Below are 20706 nucleotides of genomic sequence, written 5' to 3'. Positions count from 1 at the left end.
TCCCCTCAGTCCGATTCCCCTGCCCTTTCCCCCAGACCATTTTAATAGTTTCTTTTTCAAATATTTCTCCACTTCCCTTTTAAAAGCTATTCTGGATTCTGTTTCCCCCACTGTTTGTGGTCCGGCATTCCATGCCCTCTGTGTAAAAAGAAAATCTCCTCATCTCCCCCATTGTTCCTTTGGCGATGATCGTAAACTGATGCCCACCGGCCAGTGGAAATAGTTTTTCCCGATTTGCCTTATCAAAACCCCTCATAACTGTGAACACTTCCTTTAGATCTCCTCTTACTCTAGCTCTGGGATTCCCTCCTTAAACCACTCCACCTCCCTCTTCTTTAAATCCCTCCTTAAAACCCACCTCTTTGACTAAGCTTTTGGTCCCCCACTCCCAATATCTCCTCCTTTGCCTCGGTGTCAATTTTTGTCTGATTTACGCTGCTGTGAGGCGTCTTAGGACCCTTTACTACGTTAAAGGCGACATTGTTGTTGTTTGATCAATGAAAAGAGCCCCCCTTTCTCTCACCTCTCCTGGTATTTAAAGCCTTCCCTCCCTGGCATCATCTTAATGAATCTCTTCTGCACCTTCTCTTCAAGCGACTCCTGTTGAAAACCATTCCTGTGTCGGGTGAGGACAGGCTTGCGCCCTGCCGTGATGCTCCCACAGTCGAATATCTGGTCTACACTCACATTCTAAGTTCACATGTCAACCACAACTTAGGCGAGGTGCTTTGACTTCTGGCATCCAATGCCAGGCAGTGCCTATAGGAGAGGAGAGAGGGTGAGAATTTTTTTAAGAAGAGGAAGCATCGGCAAAATGAGGGCAACGTTTCCACACAATAAAGAATCTGGGTGGTGAGGGGTGTCAGAACATCACCCGTTCCCCTCCAGGATCTGGGTGGTGAGGGGTGTCAGAACATCACCCGTTCCCCTCCAGGATCTGGGTGGTGAGGGGTGTCAGAACATCACCCGTTCCCCTCCAGGATCTGGGTGGTGAGGGGTGTCAGAACATCACCCGTTCCCCTCCAGGATCTGGGAGTTGAGGGGTGTCAGAACATCACCCGTTTCCCTCCAGGATTCAGGCAAGACTGATGGAATAAAAGTCTCCTCTATCAGTTGGCTGTGTGAGAAATACATTTGGGACAGTCTCAATCCAGTTCATAATGGATATGGACTCACCTGTGCTGTACCTGCCCTGGGAGTGTTTGATGGAACAGTTTAGAGGGAGCTTTACTCTGTATCTAACCTGTGCTGTACCTGCCCTGGGAGTGTTTGATGGGACAGTGCAGAGGGAGCTTTACTCTGTATCTAAACCTGTACCTGCCCTGGGAGTGTTTGATGGGACAGTGCAGAGGGAGCTTTACTCTGTATCTAACCCTGTACCTGCCCTGGGAGTGTTTGATGGGACAGTGTAGAGGGAGCTTTACTCTGTATCTAACCCTGTACCTGCCCTGGGAGTGTTTGATGGGACAGTGTAGAGGGAGCTTTACTCTGTATCTAACCCGTGCTGTACCTGCCCTGGGAGTGTTTGATGGGACAGTGTAGAGGGAGCTTTACTCTGTATCTAATCTGTGCTGTACCTGCCCTGGGAGTGTTTGATGGGGACAGTGTAGAGGGAGCTTTACTCTGTATCTAACCCGTGCTGTACCTGCCCTGGGAGTGTTTGATGGGACAGTGTAGAGGGAGCTTTACTCTGTATCTAACCCGTGCTGTACCTGCCCTGGGAGTGTTTGATGGGACAGTGTAGAGGGAGCTTTACTCTGTATCTAACCCTGTACCTGCCCTGGGAGTGTTTGATGGGGACAGTGTAGAGGGAGCTTTACTCTGTATCTAACCCGTGCTGTACCTGCCCTGGGAGTGTTTGATGGGACAGTGTAGAGGGAGCTTTACTCTGTATCTAACCCGTGCTGTACCTGCCCTGGGAGTGTTTGATGGGGACAGTGTAGAGGGAGCTTTACTCTGTATCTAACCCGTGCTGTACCTGCCCTGGGAGTGTTTGATGGGACAGTGTAGAGGGAGCTTTACTCTGTATCTAACCCTGTACCTGCCCTGGGAGTGTTTGATGGGGACAGTGTAGAGGGAGCTTTACTTTCTACCTCACCCTAGGTATATCCCACACCCTGCAACGATAACATTTCCTGTGGAGCAAAGTTTGTTCTCTCCTCGAGGTGGGATGGCACTGGTGAAAAACTGGACAGAATAATAAATTTTGAAACTGCTGCAATCGAGTATTAAAGCAATTGTATTTTAAGATTTAGTTGGTAAAATAGTTTCCTGTGATAACAACAGCGAGTAGCTCAGTTCTCAAGACCAGTTTCAATCCATGGTCTGTGGTGAGTTAGCTGACCTCAGCTCGGGCAGCAATTTGCGGTGGTAGCATTGGCCTCAGCACCTGTGGGCTGGGGAGTGAGTGGAGTGGGAGGTGGTCAGCAAGACTTCCTTGATCTTTATCACTATCCAGCAACTCCCTGCTGAAACGCATGTGAGTGTGGACACTGGCTGAAGACAGGATCAGGCTTGGCTGCGACGCCCTCCGCAGTCGAATAGCATACCTCGCGCTGACACACAGAATGACGTTGAGATACTGGAGGGCCTCCAACGCATGAGGAACGGCGCCCCGACAAGAGTCGGTGACTTCAGGAGAGATAGAGAGGAAAATCTCTTAAGGAAATTTAAAAATTGAATAAATAAAAGAAAGATTTACATTTACACAGCGCCTTTTAGGACCTCAGGACGTCCCAAAGCACTTCACAGCCAATGAAGTACTTTTTTGAAGTGTAGTCACTGTTGTAGTGTAGGAAACACGGCAGCCAATTTGTGCACAGCAAGATCCCACAAACAGCAACGAGATAATGACCAGATAATCTGTTTTTCAGTGATGTTGGTTGAGGGATAAATATTGGTCCCTGGACACCTCCCCTGCCCATCTTCCAATAGCGGCCGTGAGATCTTTTACATCCACCCGAGAGGGCAGACGGGGCCTCGGTTTAACGTCTCTTCCGAAAGATGGCACCTCTGACAGTGCAGCACTCCCTCAGTACTACGCTGGGAGTGTCGGCCTAGACTTTGTGCTCAAGTCCCTGGAGTGGGGCTCAAACCCACGACCTTCTGACTCAGAGGTGAGAGTGCTACCCACTGAGCCACGGCTGACACCGTAAAAAAGCCGCGGGGCTGAATCTTGTCAGTGAGCACTCGGTGCCTGTCGGTCGCAGATACTGAGAAATCGCAGTCTGCGTTTTCCTGATACGAGCACTTGGAAAATCAGCCCTCGTAAGTTTTCAGAGCTGAAAAAGTGGAGGTTGATCAAGTATCCTAGAACTGTAGAATCGTACAGCACAGAAGGAGGCCATTCGGCCCATCATGCCTGTGCCAGCTCTTTGAAAGAGCTATCCAATTTGTCCCACTCCCCCTGCTTTTTCCCCAGAGCCCTGCAAATGTTTCCTTTTCAAGTATTTAACCAATTCCCTTTTGAAATTTACTACTGAATCTGCTTCCACCGCCCTTTCAGGCAGCGCATTCCAGATCATTGCAACTCGCTGCGTTAAAAAAAATTCTCCTCATCTCCCTTCCGGTTCTTCTGTCAATTATCGTAAATCTGTGTCCTCTGGTTACCGACCCTCCCGCCAGTGGAAACAGTTTCTGTGTGATTTTAAACGCCTCCATTAAATCTCTCCTTAACTTTTTCTGCTCCAAAGAGAACAATCCCAGCTTCTCTAGTCTCTCCACGTAAGTATCTCGATAGTCCCCTTTGTCCTCAGTCCAATTAGCAACGAGCAGATCGGGCACAGTGAGGACGTACATTGCAACAAACTAGACCTGTTTTTGCAGCTCAATTGCTTCTGGTGAGGAGAAGCAGACAACAAGGGGGACTCAGGGAATAAGAGATATGGAAAATCACAGCCTTCCATTCAGCGAGTCGGGCAGGTGGCAGCCACTTCCGTGAGGGTAGAGGGCTGGTCGTTCAGTCTGAGCCACGAGGACACAGTGGTAGCATCCAGATTGCCAGAGGCTGTTCCTGGACTGGAGATACTTCTGGGGGGGAGGGTCCTGTTGGATCCTGTTACTGAAGGCAGATTGAGAAGACCCCAATCGTCCCGCCAGCAAGCGTTCACTTACAGGCACTCCCGTTACTCTCACCCCGCTGAGCAGACAGCAGCTGAGGAAGGTAAGGGCACAGGAAAGAGCGGAGACCTGTGTCTGTTCTGATACCAGAGCGTGCGGTGGGAAATGGTCCATTGCTGTTTGTAAAGGGCCATCCGAGTCCAAGGCTATGGGAGTGAATGGGAAACTGTTTGGTCCATGGGGTCTCCGTGTAAAAGGAGTGAATGGGAAGGGGTTTGGTCCATGGGGTCTCCATGTAAAAGGAGTGAATGGGAAGGGGTTTGGTCCATGGGGTCTCCATGTAAAGGGAGTGAATGGGAAGGGGTTTGGTCCATGGGGTCTCTGTGTAATAGGAGTGAATGGGAAGGGGTTTGGTCCATGGGGTCTCCGTGTAATAGGAGTGAATGGGAAGGGGTTTGGTCCATGGGGTCTCCATGTAAAGGGAGTGAATGGGAAGGGGTTTGGTCCATGGGGTCTCCATGTAAAGGGAGTGAATGGGAAGGGGTTTGGTCCATGGGGTCTCCGTGTAAAAGGAGTGAATGGGAAGGGGTTTGGTCCATGGGGTCTCTGTGTAATAGGAGTGAATGGGAAGGGGTTTGGTCCATGGGGTCTCTATGTAAAGGGAGTGAATGGGAAGGGGTTTGGTCCATGGGGTCTCCATGTAAAGGGAGTGAATGGGAAGGGGTTTGGTCCATGGGGTCTCCGTGTAAAAGGAGTGAATGGGAAGGGGTTTGGTCCATGGGGTCTCTGTGTAATAGGAGTGAATGGGAAGGGGTTTGGTCCATGGGGTCTCCATGTAAAGGGAGTGAATGGGAAGGGGTTTGGTCCATGGGGTCTCTGTGTAATAGGAGTGAATGGGAAGGGGTTTGGTCCATGGGGTCTCTGTGTAATAGGAGTGAATGGGAAGGGGTTTGGTCCATGGGGTCTCCATGTAAAGGGAGTGAATGGGAAGGGGTTTGGTCCATGGGGTCTCTGTGTAATAGGAGTGAATGGGAAGGGGTTTGGTCCATGGGGTCTCCATGTAAAGGGAGTGAATGGGAAGGGGTTTGGTCCATGGGGTCTCTGTGTAATAGGAGTGAATGGGAAGGGGTTTGGTCCATGGGGTCTCCATGTAAAGGGAGTGAATGGGAAGGGGTTTGGTCCATGGGGTCTCTGTGTAATAGGAGTGAATGGGAAGGGGTTTGGTCCATGGGGTCTCTGTGTAATAGGAGTGAATGGGAAGGGGTTTGGTCCATGGGGTCTCCATGTAAAGGGAGTGAATGGGAAGGGGTTTGGTCCATGGGGTCTCTGTGTAATAGGAGTGAATGGGAAGGGGTTTGGTCCATGGGGTCTCCATGTAAAGGGAGTGAATGGGAAGGGGTTTGGTCCATGGGGTCTCTGTGTAATAGGAGTGAATGGGAAGGGGTTTGGTCCATGGGGTCTCCATGTAAAGGGAGTGAATGGGAAGGGGTTTGGTCCATGGGGTCTCTGTGTAATAGGAGTGAATGGGAAGGGGTTTGGTCCATGGGGTCTCCATGTAAAGGGAGTGAATGGGAAGGGGTTTGGTCCATGGGGTCTCTGTGTAATAGGAGTGAATGGGAAGGGGTTTGGTCCATGGGGTCTCTGTGTAATAGGAGTGAATGGGAAGGGGTTTGGTCCATGGGGTCTCTGTGTAATAGGAGTGAATGGGAAGGAGTTTGGTCCATGGGGTCTCCATGTAAAGGGAGTGAATGGGAAGGGGTTTGGTCCATGGGGTCTCCGTGTAAAAGGAGTGAATGGGAAGGGGTTTGGTCCATGGGGTCTCCATGTAAAAGGAGTGAATGGGAAGGGGTTTGGTCCATGGGGTCTCCGTGTAAAAGGAGTGAATGGGAAGGGGTTTGGTCCATGGGGTCTCCGTGTAAAAGGAGTGAATGGGAAGGGGTTTGGTCCATGGGGTCTCCATGTAAAGGGAGTGAATGTGAAGGGGTTTGGTCCATGGGGTCTCTGTGTAATAGGAGTGAATGGGAAGGGGTTTGGTCCATGGGGTCTCCATGTAAAGGGAGTGAATGGGAAGGGGTTTGGTCCATGGGGTCTCCATGTAATAGGAGTGAATGGGAAGGGGTTTGGTCCATGGGGTCTCTATGTAAAAGGAGTGAATGGGAAGGGGTTTGGTCCATGGGGTCTCCATGTAATAGGAGTGAATGGGAAGGGGTTTGGTCCATGGGGTCTCCATGTAAAGGGAGTGAATGGGAAGGGGTTTGGTCCATGAGGTCTCTGTGTAAAAGGAGTGAATGGGAAGGGGTTTGATCCATGGGGTCTCTGTGTAATAGGAGTGAATGGGAAGGGGTTTGGTCCATGGGGTCTCCATGTAAAGGGAGTGAATGGGAAGGGGTTTGGTCCATGGGGTCTCTGTGTAATAGGAGTGAATGGGAAGGGGTTTGGTCCATGGGGTCTCTGTGTAAAAGGAGTGAATGTGAAGGGGTTTGGTCCATGGGGTCTCTGTGTAAAAGGAGTGAATGGGAAGGGGTTTGGTCCATGGGGTCTCTGTGTAAAAGGAGTGAATGGGAAGGGGTTTGATCCATGGGGTCTCCATGTAAAGGGAGTGAATGGGAAGGGGTTTGGTCCATGAGGTCTCTGTGTAAAAGGAGTGAATGGGAAGGGGTTTGATCCATGGGGTCTCCATGTAAAGGGAGTGAATGGGAAGGGGTTTGGCGCATTGCATTGTGTATAATTGTGAATGGGAAAAGATTAAGTGCATTGGGATTGCACACAATGAGACAGAGTCTGGTTAACTGGAATTCTAAGCCCTCAGGCCTCTCTGTATCTATCGATGATGATTTGAGGCAGTTTCGAATTTGTAGTCGGTTTCTATTATTAACGGACTGAAGATTCACTTCCTATTTTTTCAGTACCGGTGCTGCCCAAAGATTTGGAGAAAGTGAAAAACAATTCTTGAGTCAATAAGAAACAGCAAAACTTCAGAGGTCAGAGTCTGGCCAAACACTTAACACCAGTCAATCCGTTACCTGGCAGCAGTGTGCAAGAGAAGCTGGACAGGATCGAACGAAAGGCATTTTGGTCAGCTTTGCTGGTGGTCAGTGGTAGCAAGGAAGGAAGTCTGGTTCTGGGGACTCCTGGAGGCAGAGGCAACGGGGCCATCGAACCTGAATCCCATCATCTTCTCAGATCTGAAAGTAGGTGGACAGGAGCGAGCTGGAACATGGATCTATGTAACCGTGTTACCCCTTAGCGTCAAGTGACAATTTTTGACTGCACCAAGAACAAGGCTTCTCTCTACATTAGCACTTGGAGAGAGAGGAAATAAGGCATTCAGGATATCTGTGATGTTGCTACAGTAATCTGTTGCCATGAGGATTGCTCACTCTGGTGTGGACAGCGGTTGACCTGTATTCCTTCCTGTCTTGTGCAATGCTGGTCTTGCTCGTTTCCTGTTTGATCAATTCACTGTGCAAAGACTGAACAAACGAGGTGAATCAGTAACCACATCGTCATCCCAAGCCACAGGACACAGGCCCACTCTATTTGGCAGAAGTTCCCAGAGATCTCGGCAACTGGTCTTCCAAATGCCCGCCACGCACCACATGCAAGTTGACTGTGGCGTGACTGCCATGCCGCGCGTCGAGTAAAAGTGGCAACGGTGCCTCTTTTAGATGACAGGCTGGTGAATACGCAGCTAGTCCTCAAATAACAGGGGCTCTCTGCAAGAGCGAGCGCCTTGCCAAACCCAACCGACCCTGTAGAGGGGGGCAAGACCGTGAGGGAAACTGTGATCCTTCTCTTGTGGCGTGCTCTGTCACCGTCTCTCAAAAGCGGATGTGCAGGCGATTGGGTGTTCGCCAACCGTAGGTACAGTGAGCGACCAGTTGCAGACAGGACATTTGGTAACCTCGCCCCGATTTAAGTAGCATCTTAAAGGAGAGAGAGGTGGAGAGGTGAAGAGATTTGAGGAGGGAATTCCAGAGCTTGGGGCCTAGGCAGTGAAGGCCATCACCTCATGTTGTACAGCTTGACCATTAAAGGAGTGATAACCCACCCTGATTTTGGCCAGAGATATTGACCCGTCTGCCTGTCCCAGTTTCTCCACTCCATATGATAATCTTTCCAGCCAACAGAGCTGGAATAACACAGCCCAGAGCACAGGTGCACTGAATCCTGAGCCAGGCGGAGATCCAAAAAAAACAAAGGCAACAGTGTCAGAGCCTGCACCAGGAAGTGTCAACAGTGGGTGTCTACAAGTCACTGCATGTCAGGCCACCTCTCCTGAGGCCGCCTGTTTACTGCGAGTGACTCATAGTGAATGTTTGTTTTTTCAACCCAACACCAAACAACTGGTAGAGAAGTAAGGGGGGGTCAAAGAAGCATAATCATTTGGCGGGGGGGGGGGGATTTGCAAATTTAGGCCCAATCTTAAGAAGAAGCATATTCGGAGTTGACCGCACCAGAGTCCAATATCACTCCGCCTTTTCCTAGGGGGGTTCTTTATGGGGGCTTTTTTTTTGGGTGGTTTCAAACACATAAAGGAGTGAGGGGGTGATCCTAATGAACCAATAGGAGCAAGCGGGACAAGAGAATCCAAGTTTTAACTTGAGAAGGCGAGGCCTAAGGTCATAGTGCGTGGGGGGTTAGGGTACCACTGACAGAGTAGGAGAGAGAAGACGAGATCAATTGGGGGGAAAGGAATGAGCGAGAGGGTTTAAACTTCTGAGGTGGTTTTGGCATCGATAGTCGATCTACAGGCCTCCGAGTCTTGACTTGACCCCATTCAAGTCAGTTGGATAAAGTCGGGGGGTTGGGCGGGGGGGGGGGGTTTTCAAGTGAAATAAAATGACGATGCTGGTTGGACCTTCTGGGCCAGTGGACAGCAGCGAGTTGGAAAGAGTAGATCTGGAATGCTCCATCTGCTGCCATGAGTATAACTGGACCGACAAATGCCCCAGGGAGCTGGAGTGCCTCCATGTCTTCTGCACCGAGTGCCTGAGCAAGCTGGAGGGCCACCTGCCCAGCTCCTGGGGCCACATCTCTTGCCCGCTGTGCAGGCACTCCACCGAGCTGTCGGCCGCCGGCACCCTGGGCCTGCCCCGCCAGGAGCAGATCCTCTCCGAGCTGCCGGTGGAGGCCGACATTTGCGGGGGAGGGGGGGCCACGCTGAGCCAGCAGCTCATCCTGACCCTGGACTCCGGGGAGACCGCCGTGGTCATGCTGCCCACTGTCAGCCTGAGCGTGGAGCAGGGGGAGGGGAGGGCTGCCAGGGCGGCGGGCAGGAGCCGCCTGGAGCCCTCGCTCTTCCGCCAGAGTCAGAAGAGGCAGGCCATGGTCTGCCTGAGGAAGTCCTCCGTGCGACTGACCACCCTCCTCGTCCTGGCCTGCATCGTGGCTTTCGTGTTTGGGCCCCGGCTGTTTTAGCCTGAGCCAACCTTGGGCGCTCCCCTGGACTCCCTCGATCCTGCACTCCCAGCGGGGAGCTGCCCTTGAAAGGGAGCACGAGCTGGAGATTACACAGAATTACATAAAGTTTTACAGCACAGGGACAGGCCATTCGGCCCAACTGGTCTGTGCCGGTGTTTATGTTCCACACGAGCCTCCTCCCACCCTACTTTGCCTCGCCCGATCAGCATACCCTTCGGAATACAACACAACTGATTCTCCCATCCACGGTCCCTTCGAGCATGTCGCCTCGATGGAAATGCGGGAGTGCTGATTTTACCCAACTATTGTTCACCTCTGACACCTGAGATTGAATCCAGCCCATACTGACAGGATGACAGTCTTCTTTTGCTCTTTCTTTCTCCTCTCTCTCTCTTTCTCCTCTCTCTCTCTCTCTCTTTCTCCTCTCTCCCTCTCTCTCTATTTCTCCTCTCTCGCTCAATCTCTCTTGCTCTCTCTCTCACTTTTGCCTCTCTCTCCTCTCTCACTCTCTCTCTCCTCTCTCTCTCTTTCTTCTCTCTCTCACCTCTCTCATTCTCCTTTCTCTCTCACTCTCTCTTTCTCTCTCTCTCTCTCTCTCTCTTTTGCCTCTCTCTCCTCTCTCACTCTCTCTCTTTCTTCTCTCTCTCCTCTCTCTCTCTTCTCTCTCTCACCTCTCTCATTCTCCTTTCTCTCTCACTCTCTCTTTCTCTCTCTCTCTCTTTTGCCTCTCTCTCCTCTCTCACGATCTCTCTGTCTCCTCTCTTTGTCTCTCACTCTCTATCTCTCTGTCTTTTGCCTCTCTCTCTTCTCTCACTATCTCTCTGTCTCCTCTCTTTGTCTCTCACTCTCCATCTCTCTCTCTCTGCTTGCTGCAAAAGTTCTAAATGAAGTGAGTTTGGGACAAAGTCATCCAGTTTCTATCAAGTTGTGAGTCTGCAAGTCAAAATTCCCCTGATTTCAAAACCAAATGGTAGAAAAAAGACAGTCGAACAAATTGACAAGTGGGGTCATTTGAACTTTGAGCAATAGTGTAAAATGGGCGAGATCTCATTATCCATCCATTATACACACCCCAGATTTTACTTTCCACTGAAGTCAGCGGAAGAGAAAATCGGGCAAAGCATAAAATGGGCGGCGAATTCAATATCGCCCGTTTACCACCATTGCCCAATGTTAAAATGAGCACCAAGGAGAGCCAGTGAGGGGAATGGAAACATCATACAAGGGCTCTTCTGAGGTCAGGGTTACTTGTAGAGGGAGCTTTACTCTGTATCCAACCCGTGTTGTACCTGCCCTGGGAGTGTTTGATGGGACAGTGTAGAGGGAGCTTTACTCTGTATCTAACCCGTGCTGTACCTGCCCTGGGAGTGTTTGATGGGACAGTGTAGAGGGAGCTTTACTCTGTATCTAACCCGTGCTGTACCTGCCCTGAGAGTGTTTGATGGGACAGTGTAGAGGGAGCTTTACTCTGTATCTAACCCGTGCTGTACCTGCCCTGGGAGTGTTTGATGGGACAGTGTAGAGGGAGCTTTACTCTGTATCTAACCCGTTCTATACCTGCCCTGGGAGTGTTTGATGGGACAGTGTAGAGGGAGCTTTACTCTGTATCTAACCTGTGCTGTACCTGCCCTGGGAGTGTTTGATGGGACAGTGTAGAGGGAGCTTTACTCTGTATCCAATCCACCCTGTACCTGACCTGGGAGGGTTTGACGGGACAGTGTAGAGGGAGCTTTACTCTGTATCTAACCCGTTCTATACCTGCCCTGGGAGTGTTTGATGGGACAGTGTAGAGGGAGCTTTACTCTGTATCTAACCTGTGCTGTACCTGCCCTGGGAGTGTTTGATGGGACAGTGTAGAGGGAGCTTTACTCTGTATCCAACCCATGCTGTACCTGCCCTGGGAGTGTTTGATGGGACAGTGTAGAGGGAGCTTTACTCTGTATCTAACCCGTGCTGTACCTGCCCTGGGAGTGTTTGATGGGGACAGTGTAGAGGGAGCTTTACTCTGTATCTAACCCGTGCTGTACCTGCCCTGGGAGTGTTTGATGGGACAGTGTAGAGGGAGCTTTACTCTGTATCTAACCCGTGCTGTACCTGCCCTGAGAGTGTTTGATGGGACAGTGTAGAGGGAGCTTTACTCTGTATCCAACCCGTGCTGTACCTGCCCTGGGAGTGTTTGATGGGGACAGTGTAGAGGGAGCTTTACTCTGTATCTAACCCGTGCTGTACCTGCCCTGGGAGTGTTTGATGGGACAGTGTAGAGGGAGCTTTACTCTGTATCTAACCCGTTCTATACCTGCCCTGGGAGTGTTTGATGGGACAGTGTAGAGGGAGCTTTACTCTGTATCTAACCTGTGCTGTACCTGCCCTGGGAGTGTTTGATGGGACAGTGTAGAGGGAGCTTTACTCTGTATCCAATCCACCCTGTACCTGACCTGGGAGTGTTTGACGGGACAGTGTAGAGGGAGCTTTACTCTGTATCTAACCTGTGCTGTACCTGCCCTGGGAGTGTTTGATGGGACAGTGTAGAGGGAGCTTTACTCTGTATCCAACCCATGCTGTACCTGCCCTGGGAGTGTTTGATGGGACAGTGTAGAGGGAGCTTTACTCTGTATCTAACCCGTGCTGTACCTGCCCTGGGAGTGTTTGATGGGGACAGTGTAGAGGGAGCTTTACTCTGTATCTAACCCGTGCTGTACCTGCCCTGGGAGTGTTTGATGGGACAGTGTAGAGGGAGCTTTACTCTGTATCCAATCCACCCTGTACCTGCCCTGGGAGTGTTTGATGGGACAGTGTAGAGGAAGCTTTACTCTGTATCCAACCCGTGCTGTATCTGCCCTCGGAGTGTTTGATGGGACAGTGTAGAGGGAGCTTTACTCTGTATCTAACCCGTGCTGTACCTGCCCTGGGAGTGTTTGAAGGGACAGTGTAGAGGGAGCTTTACTCTGTATCTAACCCATGCTGTACCTGCCCTGGGAGTGTTTGATGGTACAGTGTCGAGGGAGCTTTACTCTGTATCTAACCTGTGCTATACCTGCCCAGACAGTGTTTGATGGGGACAGTGTAGAGGGAGCTTTACTCTGTATCTAACCCGTGCTGTACCTGCCCTGGGACTGTTTGACGGGACAGTGTAGAGGGAGCTTTACTCTGTATCTAACCCGTGCTGTACCTGCCCTGGGACTGTTTGACGGGACAGTGTAGAGGAAGCTTTACTCTGTATCCAACCCGTGCTGTACCTGCCCTGGGAGCGTTTGAAGCGACAGTGTAGAGGGAGCTTTACTCTGATATATCCCACACCCCTCACTGTAACACACTCTGATACACCCTATCATAAACCCATTTATAGACACACATCTGTATCCAGTTTTAAAAGCACCCTACCTTGAGCAGTTTTGGACTGGTTAAAAGGTAGGTGATCCAGGAGGGACATTTTTTGACGTATTAATTACTTTTCTTTTTCCTCACTTTGAGTCGAACGGAAAACGTCCCCCTCTGTCATCGATTCCAAATAAAAATCTGTTTGTGACGTTACTGGTCTAAGTCATTTCAAAAGTAGCATTTTAATTCTGAGTTAAAGGATTGTGATCAGGAAGAACGAGCTGGCGAGGACGGTGTGTGGGTACACGCGGCGGAGGGGGGTGGTGGCTGAACGTCACAGCTGAGCACCCACTGGTGTCCTCAGGGTAGGGGGTTGCCAACCCTCCAGGATTGGCCCTGGAGCCTCCAGGAATTGAAGTTTAATCTCCAGGATATTGCTGCCAGCAAAAACGCCCGGGAGAAAAATGGCATGTCATGTTTATTTCCATATTCTTTGTTTATTAGTGATAGAAATATTGGAAATGGTCAAAAGAAAGGCTGTTTGACCGGGCCGGGCGGTTGGAGGTGGGAGGTCATGTGATGAAAGCTCCAGGAATACGTCCAACCAGTGTTGGCAACCCCACCTCAGAGGCATGTTGGGAAGGCCGAAGCCATCGTCTCTGGTCCCCGCCGCAAACTCCATTCGCTCGCCTCTGGCCACTGTCCGGGGCTGAACCAGACCGTTTGCAACCTCAGTGACCTATTTGCCCCTGAGATGACCTTCCGACCCCATAATCCTCTCCATCACCAAGACCGCCGACTTCCACCTCCGTAACATCGCCCGTCTCTGCCCCTACCTCAGCTCACCTGCTGCTGAAACCCTCATCCATGCATTTTTTTTACCTCTAGACTTGACCATTCCAATGCTCTCCTGGCCGGCCTCCCATCTTCCACCCTCCGTAAACTTGAGCTCATCCAAAACTCTGCTGCCCCGTATCCTAACTCGCACCGAGTCCTGTTCACCCATCACCCACCTGTGCTCGCTGACCTACATTGGCTCCCAATCCAGGAATGCCTCAATTTTAAAATTTTCATCCTTGTTTTCAAATCCCTCCATGGTCTCGCCCCTCCTTATCTCTGTAACCTCCTCCAGCCCTACAACCCTCCAAGATCTCTGCGCTCCTCCAATTCTGGCCTCTTGCGCATCCCCCGATTTTAATCGCTCCACCATTGACGGCCGTGCCTTCAGCTGCCCAGGCCCCAAGCACTGGAATTCCCTCCCTAAACCTCTCCACCTCTCTCTCCTCCTTTAAGATGCTCCTTAAAACCTACCTATTTGACCAAGGTTTTGGTCACCTGTCCTAATATCTCATGTGGCTCGATGTCAAATTTTGTTTGACAATCGCTCCTGTGAAGCACCTTGGGGACGTTTTACTACGTTAAATGCGCTATATAAATGCAAGTTGTTGTTGTTGTTGAGGCCCCAGCTTACACGAGGGGCACTGCCCCTGTGAGGAGAGGCATGCGACTGGTGTTCCTGGCCTGCCCTCCCAGTACTGCCTCAGTCCCTGGCAGGGAACTGGGCTGGCACTGCGGAGTGGGGTAGGAGCAGGAGAGGAGCTGCAGGCCTGAGAGGCCGTATTGCCCACCTGAAGCCACCTTCAGGCTGCTCCCGGACCCTAATGGTCGGTGGAGGTTCCCGACCCAAGCCCCGAAACCTAGTTTTGTTTGGGGTGCCCCTTCAATTGGGCTCCCCGGACGGGCACAATCAGAGCGATGTGTGGCGGAAGAGCTGGGAACGCCTCCCCCCTCCCCCCACCTCCCTGCCTCGCCTACCCTAGGCCCAGGCTCAGGCCCAGTTACATCGAACTGGTGAATCCCTGGGCCTGCTTTATTCTCTTGCTAATTCTCTCCCCTCCCCCTTGCTCCCGAAGGACTGTTGACTCCTTGCTCCATGGGCACCCGTCGCCCCCGGTAACCTCGCCCGGACGGCTGTTACCCATTGTTCACGTGCGAGAGAGGCTTATTTAACCATGGAGGGCATTGCGGCCAACCCAATCTTATCCATACTCAACAAACGCTCACACACGCGCACGGGCGTGTTTTCCGGGCGAGGTCAATGGATGACGATCAGGAGCAGGGACCCTGAATGGTTTCTCCACCCCTTATATAGGGGCACGTGAGGCCAAATCTAATGCCCCCTACTGTTGCCCCCTATTGAGATAAGCCAAGATGGCACAGATGAGAGATGGTGCCTGGCACTTTATTGGTCTGTATGGCTGGGAGAGAAATTTTCCAGATTCCCTCCCAACTTTTAATTGGCCTAGGGTTTTTAAATCTGGTTTTTCAACTACGTTTATAGAGCACCTTTCACCACCTAAGGACATCCCAAAGCGCTTCATAGCCAGTTTTGAAGTGTAGCCACTGTTGGAATGCAGGGAAACACGGCAATTTGCGCACAGCAAGATCCCACAAACAGCAATGTGATAATAAACCCGTGTACTGAGGGAGAGCTGCACTGTCAGGGGGAGGGGAGAGAATTAGCAAGAGAATAAAGCAGGCCCAGGGATTCACCGGTTCGATGTAACTGGGCCTGAGCCTGGGCCTAGGGTAGGCGCAGGCCCTGCACAGCAGGGCAGGTGAGGCAGGGAGGTGGGGGGAGGGGGGAGGCGTTCCCAGCTCTTCCGCCACAGAGGAGCTGCAGGCCTGAGAGGCCGTATTGCCCACCTGAAGCCACCTTCAGGTTGCTCCCGGACCCTAATGGTCGGTGGAGGTTATCAACGTGCACTGATTGGTAAAATGTCAAATTACATTCTAAGGGTCTTATGGAGTAATGGTAAGCTTCGTTCCTCGATCGTGGGGGTCCTGTCGGCCAGGTGAGCTTGTTGGGCCGTCGTTTGGATAAGACCCGTCTGCTCCTCTCAGGTGGACGTAATAAGATTCCATGGCCACTATTTCGAAGAAGAGCAGGGGAGTTCTCCCCAGTGTCCTGGGGCCAATATTTATCCCTCAACCAACACCACAAAATAAAGACCATTATCACATTGCTGTTTGTGGGATCTTGCTGTGCACAAATTAGCTGCCGCGTTTCCTTATATTACAACAGTGACTGCAAAAGTACTTCTTTGGTTGTGGGGCGCTGTGGGACGTCCTGAGGTCGTGAAAGGCGCTGTGTAAATGCAAGTTCTTTCTTTGCTAATATTGTCTTCTTGTTCTGGAGAGTGTGGAGAGGAGAGGGAACAGCTCTGAATCCCAGCTTGGCCCCTGGTCAGACACGCAGCCCTTGGGTGTAGGCCTCCGCGGAGTCAAGCCTGCTAAGAAGCAGAGGCCAAGGGGAGACGTGGGCCTCAAATAGGCCTTGGTCTGGATTCCGAGGGCCATTGAAATGAAATGAATCCTGTCAGGCATAGTTGCAGCTTTGCTACGATTAGCGAGAGGGGTTTCTGGGAGTGGCTTGTGTACTCGTACGGTGTTTACAGCGTCCCGGGAGGGTGATCTCTCCATACTTTCGTCAATAATTATTTTTAACTCGATTTTCCTAAATGCCAAAACTAATGAAGGACAAAGATAGATTGGAGGTGTCATTTTTCAACAAGTCTTGGCACGTCACATCGATGATAAAACTGGTTATCAACGTGCACTGACTGGTAAAATGTCAAATTATGTTCTAAGGGTCTTTTGGAGTAATGAATGGTAAGCTTCGCTCCTCGATCGTGGGGGTCCTGTCGGCCAGGTGAGCTTGTTGGGCCTGGATGAAGCACTCCTACTCCTCCGGGCCCACAAGCAGTGCAATAAAGGCACTCACCTCATGGATCTGGCCCTTCCCGCCTGCTTTCACCTGACGTGATTCGGAGGCGATGGGAAACCCGAACAGGTAAGGTTAAATTCGTTTTAATTGTCCAATACACAAAATATTGAGTACCTCATGTATCTCAATGAGATACGTTGCCCTTTTTAGTATTGGCCCACCTGCATTAAGTGGGGGTGGGACTTCCTGGTGCCTGCCCTCCACACCCATACAAACCTGCCTGGGTTAAACCCAGAAGTGGGCGAGTTGGAGCCGGGATGTGGTCCCACTCCAAAAAGACGTTATTTTAACCTCTCACCAGCCCCCAACCCACCCGTTCTTTTGCTTCCACAGATTAGTTTCGATTTACTCCCGCTTCAAGTGCAGGCCGCGTCCTCTGGTTCTACTGTTCTGGACAAGATGAAACAGCTGGTAACGGTCAACATTATCCAGTCCCTTTAGAATCTGACAAACAGCCATCATATCACCTCTCAAATTTCTCCTTTCCCAGTGAGAACATGCCCAATTTACATAATGGGCTCCTCATAATCCCTCCATCCCCATAATCATTCTAGTTGCCCTCTTCTTGTATCCTTCCAGCAGCCACAATATCCTTCTGTACCAGAACGGGCCTACACATGACTCGGATCCACCCTCTTAATGCCCTCTGAAGTGGCCTAGCAAGCCACCATCGTCTCAGAGCACCTTGGGGGTGGGCAACAGGTGCGGCCTTGCCAACGATGCCAAGCAGTCTGGGGGGAGCAGGCCCGATAGGCCCAGAATTAAATCAGTGGCTGGCTGGTTTTCAATCAGATAAACATCCCTTTAATAAGAAACATGTGGCGTCTCTCCAACAACTTGCTGTACTGACAGGGCTTCCAGGATTTGGTGGGCAGGGAATTTTGAAAATTTTCTCGACCTTCCAGGAAAATGCAGCCTGATTTCCTGGGCCAAGACATGACCTCAGACTCTCTAATTGAGGTTTCGTGTTCCGCCTCAGCATCCTGAGATACTCCCCGCCACAGATTACACCACAGGCACACACACACAAACACGTGCGCACAGGCCTGCTCGTCCCCTGCTAAATAAAGCTCCTCAGACGAGAAGGGCGGCCATCTTTCCCCCGTTTAAATCCGGACCGTGGGTATAAGGGTTCCCAACCCTCCAGGATTGTCCCTGGAGTCTCCAGGAATTGAAGATTAACCTCCAGGACACTGCTGCCAGCAAAACAGCCGGGAGAAAAATCACAGCGGCGTTAAAATAATTGTGAGTTTTTCCATGTTCTTTGAATTATTTTGAATCTTTTATTTGTTATAAAAGAGTGAGATGAAGTAGGGAGGGAGGGAGGAGGCTCGCATAGACCCAGTTGGGCCAAATGGCCTGTTTCTGTGCTGTACATTCCAGGTAATTCTATGTAAAAATATTGGAGATGGGAAACAAAAGGCCGTTTGACTGACTGTTAAGAATCATCCAATTGGGTACTGAAGAGTCTGTTCACTTTATAATTGGCCGCGGGAAGGCAGGGCTGGACATGTCGGATGACCAATGGTGGGAGCATGGGGGGGGCCGCGGGTGGTGGTGCAGTCGGAGGCAGGAGGTCATGTGATGAAACCTCCAGGAATACGTCCAACCAGAGTTGGCGACCACAAACCATGGGACAGGGATCGGGTTATATACAAAGTCCTTGGGCTCGATTTTACAATGGTGGCGGGTTGGCAGCGGGGTGGGGAGGTTGAAGGTGCGCGAGGCAAACCCGCGTGAACAAATCTTACCGTTCCCGACGCGATTGTTGATGATTAACGTCCTCTCCTGCAACCAGCCTGATTGACAGGCTGCCTGCCGTCAGGAGCGGCAACGCCCAGGGGAGGGGGGCGAGAAAGAGAGAGAGCAAGACGTCATCTGGCATGAAACGGAAGACCAGGTTTGGGGGGGGGGGAGAATGGAAGATCTGGCGCTAGACTGGAAGACAGTGGAGGGGGGAAAAGGGGAGAGGGGGACATCGGTGGGGGGGTGAAGAGGGAGACATCGGAGCAGGTTGCAAAGGTAGGTTCATTTAGTGTTTTCACTTCCTTCCATGGTTGTTTATTTAATTTATTTAGTTTCTTGTTCCCTGATCCAGCCCTTCACATCTGGTTTCGCCAGGCATGAATCAGAAGCGGTGGACAAGCCGCCCAGGTAAGTGAGAAATCTTTCTAAACACTTAATCTGTCACCGTTAAAGTGCCTTAAGTATCTCAAGGAGGTACATGTGGCTCTTTGACTGTCATCCCGCCGGCTTTAATTGCCGGGGGGACTTCTGGTTTCTGCTCGCCCGCGCGCACTCAGGCGGGTCCCTGGGAAACTCGGAAGTCGGCGGGTTGGAGCCGGCTTCCAAACCCGAACGGGATTTCCGCAATTTTCGGAGCCCCCCCCCGGCCCCCCACGCACCCGCAATTGCCTCCTAAAATCACCCCTTTTGTGTGTGGGGTGAGAAAGAGAGGTCCAGTGGCCAGGGGAGGGTCCCCGGGTGCGGAAAAAGAGGGTGAAATTGGGCTCGGGCCAGAGCGCAAAACAGACAATCGCGAAACGGCAGCCTGTTTTACAGGCCGTACCAGCGTCCTTTCTGTTGAGGTGACGGATAAAGCAATAGGCCGGGGTTCAGGAAAGCTCTTCAAATTGGGCTCATCTTCCTCGGCCCACAGGCACCAGCAGGCATGGGAACATAGGAACGGGAGTAGGCCATTCAGCCCCTCGTGCCTGCTCCGCCATTTGATAAGATCATGGCCGACCTGTGATCTAACTCAGGCACATTTGAAAAATTTGTCACATCAAAAAAATATTTAATTTACCAAGAAACTGACTAATGTACACCAATGAAACTAGTAAATGGCTCAGTAACATTTCTTTCAAGTCATTTTCAATGATTTAAAATCGGACTACTAACAGGCAGGGGACCTTTATTAAAAATGCTTATTTTTGCTGATAAATCCATTTTCAGCTGTTTAAGAAAACTGCGCCAAATTACCACTCTTAAACACACCAAGGAACACTTCTTAATGGACAGAAAAACGTAAGAAGCAATGATTACGTTGTATTAGGCTCCCCGATTGCACTGACTAATGGAAGATCTTACTTTTGTGATCCTGCAAATGAACTTTGTTGGAAATTTGAACCTAATCAGCTCATTTTCACAAGCAGTCTGGGCTCAATTTTCCCCTAAAGCTGACAGAAGATGCGGTAGTTGGACAGTTTCAGTTTGAGCAAGTGTTGTGTGGGAATGACGGGCGGCACAGAGTGCAAGGACACTGCCCAACCCCTAAATCAACGCACTTTAAACACACAAAGACAGTTCCTGCTTCTGTGTGTATCACTGGCTCAAAAAAGTCCCTTTGGTTCTTCCCCCACTCCTCCGCTGCCCTGTCATTAATGCTGGGACAAGTTCCTATTTCACATCTATCCTTTCAGCTGCTTTTTCAATTAAAGGGACACTCGTCTCTTGGCGGGGGGAGAAAAACGTGCTTTAGCAAAAAACAAAAATTCTTGCGATTTACGAGGCCGGCCTTTTTTTCGGGAGGGGCTCGGGTTGAGTGGGTGCTGAGGGGACCATTGCCTGCCTGCCTCTCCCCGATGTATGGCCCAAGCATTTGTGCGTGAGCCATTGCGGCTGTCAGCAAGGCTATTCAATCATTTCCTCACCCAGCCTGGGACAAGGAGGTTGTTGCACCTCAGGAGGGGTAGAGGGCGGGGGCAGTGAACCCAGGAGTGCTGAGGCCAATTTTAGTAGGTGGGGGTTGTTGAACCTGGGACCTCCCGCTCTGTAGGGCTCTCCTGCGCGAGACTGGATAGTCATTTCCCGGCAGATCCCGGGTCGAGATCCGTGTTTTTCGACTCTTCCCCCTCCCCCGTCCTCCCTCCCTCCCTCCCTCCTCACTCCCCCCTCCCCCTGCCGTCAGTCAGGCTGGCTGCCAGGCGCAAAACCCAGAAGTGCCATTGATGGCGATCGCGGTCCGCTCACTTGCCTTATGGGTTTCGCACCCGGAAAACTCCCCCTCCCCGCTCCCTACCCGGCTCTCAGTTAAAATTTACCCCATGGAGACTAGGGAATGGGGGCTCGAGCAGAGAGATGGAGGCTGGGGGAAGGGGGATCAGGTAGAGAGGGGG

The 20706-nt window shown here is 51.2% G+C and overlaps 1 protein-coding gene across 1 annotated transcript in view; it reads left to right on the top strand.

Moving 5' to 3' along the window:
- Positions 1–18691: 18691 nt before the first annotated feature.
- The window catches only part of rangrf (RAN guanine nucleotide release factor), a 36172-nt gene continuing 34157 nt past the window's right edge, over positions 18692–20706 (top strand). The window contains exon 1 of the mRNA XM_067972019.1: positions 18692–18742. The gene's annotated coding sequence lies outside the window, so the exon portion shown is untranslated. The remainder of the gene's footprint in view (positions 18743–20706) is intronic.

Source organism: Heptranchias perlo, chromosome 35 (genome assembly GCF_035084215.1).
Source record: "Heptranchias perlo isolate sHepPer1 chromosome 35, sHepPer1.hap1, whole genome shotgun sequence".
Taxonomy (NCBI): Eukaryota; Metazoa; Chordata; class Chondrichthyes; order Hexanchiformes; family Hexanchidae; genus Heptranchias; species Heptranchias perlo.
This window is presented reverse-complemented; position numbering and strand designations above follow the sequence as displayed.